This window comes from Nelumbo nucifera, chromosome 4 (genome assembly GCF_055504915.1).
Source record: "Nelumbo nucifera cultivar China Antique chromosome 4, China Antique-T2T, whole genome shotgun sequence".
Classification (NCBI taxonomy): domain Eukaryota; kingdom Viridiplantae; phylum Streptophyta; class Magnoliopsida; order Proteales; family Nelumbonaceae; genus Nelumbo; species Nelumbo nucifera.
The window spans coordinates 75,598,437-75,604,874 of NC_142652.1; positions in this window are offsets into that span (position 1 = coordinate 75,598,437).

Sequence of the window (6,438 nt, forward strand, 5' to 3'; positions counted from 1 at the left end):
TCGTCACGGGTCGGTCCACGGGGAGAAAGCCCTGCTTTCCCTTACACCTTCCCTTGTGTGCAAACCCTATTGTGGAAAATTGAATGGGTGATTTGTCCAAGAGACCACCCGAACTCTCCTCACTCTTCTCTTGACTGGAAAACTGAATGCCTTTATTTCAACTCATAGCTCCTTAAATAGGAGATTACAAAAGGGGGTTCCTTGTTGGATTCAGATAGGCTAGGGTAATCCTTATCAAACTCAAACTTCTTCTTCTAAATAAATTACCTACTTCTAATGGTAACACAACTCCTACTTCTAGTGGCAAACCGAACTCTTACTAAGAAGATAAGATAAGATAAGGATAAGGATAAGGGATGAGGGATAATGCAGCTGGCGACGAGTTGGCTAGAGTGGCAAGGTAAGTGGGCCCCTGATGAGCTGTCGTGTGGGCCCCCCCTACTACTGCTGCCGGGCAGTACGCGCGTCTCACAGTGCTGCTGCCGTGTGGTGTGTGCTACTGCCTAGTGTTGCTGTCGTGCGGTGCGTGCTCCTGCCTAGTGCTGCTGCTGCACGATGCATGCTACGTGCTGCCGGGCGATGCGTGCTGCTATGTGGGCTACTGTGCGTGGTGGTGTGCTGCTGCCCTTCGCTGCTGCTGCCGACCGCGATGGTTAGGCTCGCCTACGAGTGTGTCTATTGCTTCTGTGTCTGTAACAGTTCCAACCTCAGAAACTGGTCCCAGCTTTAAAACCCACTTGGCTTAGCCTATCATCTAGCCAAGCTAGGTTAGAATATTCCAAACCATTTTCCTTATAGTGGATTTTGAATTGCAAATTATTGGGCCTATGTAAGTCTAAGTTTCTAAATTTAATTTACATGATGAGGTAAATCCTGTCTTAGGGAGTTCCTAACTGTGTTTTGTTGCAATGCAAATAAATTTGCATTAGTATAAATGCATGAGTGTGCAAAATTAAAAAATATATATTCTTGTTTAATTTTGTTTTGGGTTTTACTTTATTCTGCATTATGTCTTAATTTAGTCCATTTACACTGCAATAAAAAAAGTTAAAATTTAAATAGAAAATAGGTCAGAATTTACACTCAAATCATTTATATTTTTATGATTTTACATCAATACAAATTTATTTACATTGCAATCAAACACAGCCTAAGGCTCAGTTTGGAAGAAATATGAATACAAATATGTATAGTGCAAATACATGCTAGTACAAAATACAAGATTTTGCACTCTACATATTCGTATTTATATTCCTTCCAAACGGAGCCTAAGAGAAGCTTTGGTTTAAGACTATATGCAATCCCCATGCACGTGTAATGTGTCACTTTATCAGTGGTTTAAGTTTCTGGTTTTACGGTGTAGTTCGTGCACAGCAGATTTCGCTAGCAACCTAGCACACATGTAGATAGTCTCTCATCAAATTAATGGTGTAAATTAGGCTGAGTTTGGAAGGAATACAAATAGAAAATACAAATATGTACAGTACAAAACCTTGTATTTTTATGCATTTTTAATGTACATATTTGTATTTGTACTCTTTCCAAATTAAGCCTAAATGAATATATGCATGGGATTTGTTAAATGAAGGTTAAACAATAGAAACACATAAGAGTATATAATTGCTTTCTATTTTTAACTTTTTAAATAATTAATAATTATTTATATTTCGGGTTTGACCATGATATGGGAAAGATATGATATCTAAAAATTTTTTGACCAACCAATTGGTATCATAAACGTGGTAGCCAATCAAGTATTATTTATCAAAATTCATGGGTGGATTTTGACTGGTCAAAATTAAACTCTTTTGATACCATACCTTTTCCGTGTTGGTCGGTTTTCTAGTATTTTCAATCAACTTTGGTTCAACAATTCCCCAACCCAACCAGGTTGGATCTATTCCACTTTGTCCATTTGTAAATCGACCAAAATTGAATGACCCAACTATAGATATATATTAATATTTTATGTTTTTAATATATCTTTTAATGTGGAAAAGTAGAGATATTTTCATATTTCATAATCTAAAATATTTTATATGATAAATTTAATTTTTAAATTTATTTTTTAATAATGCCACTGTAATTTTCTTTTAAAATTTAAATCTTTTGAACCAACCGACCAAACCGAAAATTGGCCCAAAACGATACAACCTAAGTTGGTTGATTTTCACTAATAGCCAATTGATTTCGAGTGACCAACTCCCTAACCGGACCAGGTCGATTTGGTTGACTAAACAACTAACAACCAACCCATAAACACTCATAATTTTAGCTAAATTAATAGTCTAATCTCTAATAAATAACAATAATTTAATCTCCAATAATTATTGAAAATTTATAGCAAAAATGCGCAACTATTAGAATACAACAAATACTAAAAAATTTATTAAATTAGTTTATAAATAGTGTAATCTCAAATAATAGTTTAATCTCTAATGAACATTAATCAATAAATTATAACAAAAATACAATAAATTAAATTTAAAAAGTTAAATAATAGTAGTTTAATCTCCAAAAATTATTGAAAAAATTCTGTTAAATAACATAAAAAAAATAGATTTATACATAATTACTGAAAATGTATTTATCACAAAAAATAAATAATTATTGAAACTTTCCCTACATAATTTTGTTAAAATATTTAAATAATTTTTAAATTTCTAATTCAAACTTTCCTTAGATCGATATAAATAAAAAGTAGGGAGAGGATAAATTGGAATTAGAGTTAATTTAGGAGAAAGTAGGGGATAGTGGGGGAGGTAGTTTAGGAGAAATTTTAGGAGAGGATATTATATAGGTTATTGGAAACCTATGGGAGAGAGAGAGAGAGAGAGGCTTTAGGTAATTATGGGGAAGGAAAGCATCTCATTGGTTGTTTAATAAATGACATGGAATAAAAAATAAAAAATAAAAAAAAAGTAGACAATTTCTAGACTGTTGTATTTTAGTATATACTAGCAAGGGACTGTGCGATGCACAGGTTTTGTTAAAGCAGTTTCAAGCAATAGAGCTAAAGGTGCAAGTTAGGTATACCTAATTCAAGCTTAACTCGATTCAATCAAAGATTTTGTACAAGTTGGGTTTGAGTTTTTTAACTTTAAGATGAGTTTGAGCAAAAAAGTCTTGGGCCTAAATTAAACTCAAATTGGGCTTAGGTTGAGGCCTCGGGTACTGATCTGATGCAATTTAAGTTTTCCCAACATTTTATGATATATATTATCAACTTAATTATTCTATATGGAAATTGAGCTACAAAGCTCAATATGCCCAAGCCCAAGCCTAGCCCGAGTAGGGATGGCAATAGAGTGGGTTCAGAGAGGGTTTTGCAAATTCTAGACTTTACCTACCTAACGGGTTGAATTTTGAGAATCCAAATCCTCCCCACATGAAAATGCAAAACCCTCCCCGTATTCAAGGATAGGGGTGGGTTAGATTTAAAACCCACATCTAATTTCCTATTACTTTTTGTTATATAAAAGCAATAAATAAGTAAAATACCATAAATAAACAACAAAATTTGCAATGATTTGATTAAGATGTAAAAGAACACATAAACCATCAACTATCCTTTACATCTAATTCGATATATTATTAAATTCAACACCTAGTACATAAAGTTTATATGCTTTCCAACAATATGCAGGTTGAGGGGATCGATTTTAGCCTAATACCGTACCCTACCCGTAATGTATGAGTTGTATAACCCCGAAATCCATCCTTTAAAAAAAAAAAAAAAAATCCACTCCATTGAGATGAGTAGGGGTCACAGCGTAGGGTAAAAATTTACATCCCTAAGCCCAAGATGCTTAGTTAAGGTTGAGTTGGGCCTAAGTTAGTAAACTCAGGCCTAACCTTGAATTGGACCAAGCTTGAGCTTGAGGTTTGAGACTTAGAATTGGATTTTCCCTCAACCTGACCCAACCCACTCAAGTTGTACCTAACAGGGACCCATGCAACGGACAAGCTTTGTTAAGCTAAAGTTAAACAATAAAAGCACATAAGAGTAGACAATTGTTTTATATTTTAATCTTTTAAATAATTACAATTACTTGTGTTTTATATACTACTTTTAATTTTTTTTACAATACAAAAATAACAATAATTAATTTCAGCTAGGTTGCTCATTAAACCGGTGAAACCGACCAACATAACCCAACTCGACTTGAGTTGGTCAGTTTTCTAGTATTTCTAGTGGGTTTCGATTCAGAAATTTCCCAACCTAAACAATTTCGGTTTGGCCATTTGTAGATCAACAAAAACCAAACCGACTCGAATTGACTTCTATTTGAATTCGATCGTTGATAATATTTGAATAATCTGAATTTTGATTCGAATATGTCAAATCTCAAATTCAAACTCGGATTTTCTAATATCGTTTACACTCCTACTATTTTGCATGTAATGTTTATAGAATCTATCAAGGGTTCGTTTAATTGGTTTACAGTCGGAACCAAAATCGAAATGAGAATCAGCTGGAATGATATCTCATTCCCAAGGGAGGAGGGATTGGGGGGAATGTCGTCGTTCTACCGGTTTCAATCCATTAAGCCCCCCTTGGCATGGTTGAAATAACAACAATGTGGTGTGGATCTCATTCCCAAGGGAGGAGGGATTGGGGGAATGTCGTCGTTCTACTGGTTTCAATCCATTAAGCCCCCCTTGGCATGGTTGAAATAACAACAATGTGGTGTGGATACTTTGTCAAACAAAAATTTGAATAAAACATCTCAATAATTTTTTATAAAATTATACAAAGGCGATTGTATCCGTTATTGCTAAATTCAATTTATGCTATATAGTGTGGACTGAACCAAGTGACATGACCGATGCCTTCAAAAGAATGTTCTTTAGGCTTGGTTTGAAGGAGTACAAAGGCAAATATACATAGAGTGCAAAAACTAACTTATATTTTGTTTATATTTATACTTTATATATTTGGAAGGAGTGTAAATACCGATCCAATGCATTGTTGCATCCTGGTTCATACTTACATGCGTTTGGAGACGTCGTAAAAACACCCAAGATCGATGTAAAATTGCAAATATGTCCGGATTTACATCAATCTTGCGATGAAATCGATTTTTTCGAAGTAAAACTTTACGCCCTTCCTTCATCGAGGGAAATAAGCAAGGAGTTTACCTCATCCACCACCAGCACGATGCAGTCGACCATCGTGCTCGGGGCTTTTGTTTCTCGATTCCTTGTTGGCAGTCGACCTCCGGTGGTGACGATTCTTCTCTGTTCGCATCCACCACCCGTCGTTGTTCGCATCTACCACCACCAGTCGACCATCGAGGGAAATAGGTGAAAAATAACTTCGGTGTTCGTAGTTCGCAGTTCGCAGTTCGCTGTTCGCAATCGACCTCTGGTGGTGACGATTCTTTGCTGTTCGCATCCACCACCTGTCGCTGTTCGCTTCCACCACCACCAGTCGACCATCGAGGGAAATAGGTGAAAAACAACTTCGGTGTTCATAGTTCACAGTTCGATGCTTGCAGTCGACCTCCGGTGGTGATGATTCTTTGCTGTTAGATCCAACTACGTGCGCACTCTCTCTCTCTTTCTCTTTCATTTTGAGTGGAGGAGGGTTTCGATTTTCTTGATTTGAAGTCTGAACTGCTCTCTGCACTCCCTTTCTCCTTCTTCTCCGCGATAGCAAAAGTACAAAACCCATCTCCACTACTTCTGCCAGCATCTTTTTTGCACAACAAAACCCAGCTCCCTGCCTCCCTTTTCCGGATTTTCGAGAGACGTCACCAGCACTTTTGAGTGTACGATAAGTGTTCCGACAGACCAACACTTTTGAAGGGAACGGTAATTTTTTGTAGAAAAATGAGATATTAATTTGCATTCGTATAAAATATTCAAACATTTACAAATTAATACCCTTGTTTTGCGCCAACAGTTGCCAAAGAAAAAAAGTATAAATTAAAGGTAAAATTCGGTTCACAATTGCATGTTCCTGAGCCGGAGATGTGAGATTTTGCAGAGTGTATTTTTGTATTTACACTCCTTCAAACGCAGCCTTATGATTTGGGATCTGCTCCTCTTACACCAGCCTAACAGCCACATCGGAACATATATTAAAAGCTTCTCTCATAATAACAACATACAACTACGGGAAATATTCCCAATGTATGGGTGGTACATGCTGTGAAGTCGGTGTGGAGCGCTAACTGTGTGAGGATCTCATTCTTTATACTGTGGCAGTGGATCAGAACCAAACCATCCCACTATTTTAAAAACGAGCCAGATTACGACCAAACCCTTAAAATGGATTGACAACCACGTCTACTGAGATGCATACGCTGGTTGTGTATTTCATTACTATTATTATTATTATTATTATTATTATTATTATTATTATTATTATTATTATTATTATTATTATTATTATTATTATTATTATTATTATTATTTTATGATAAAGCAGAG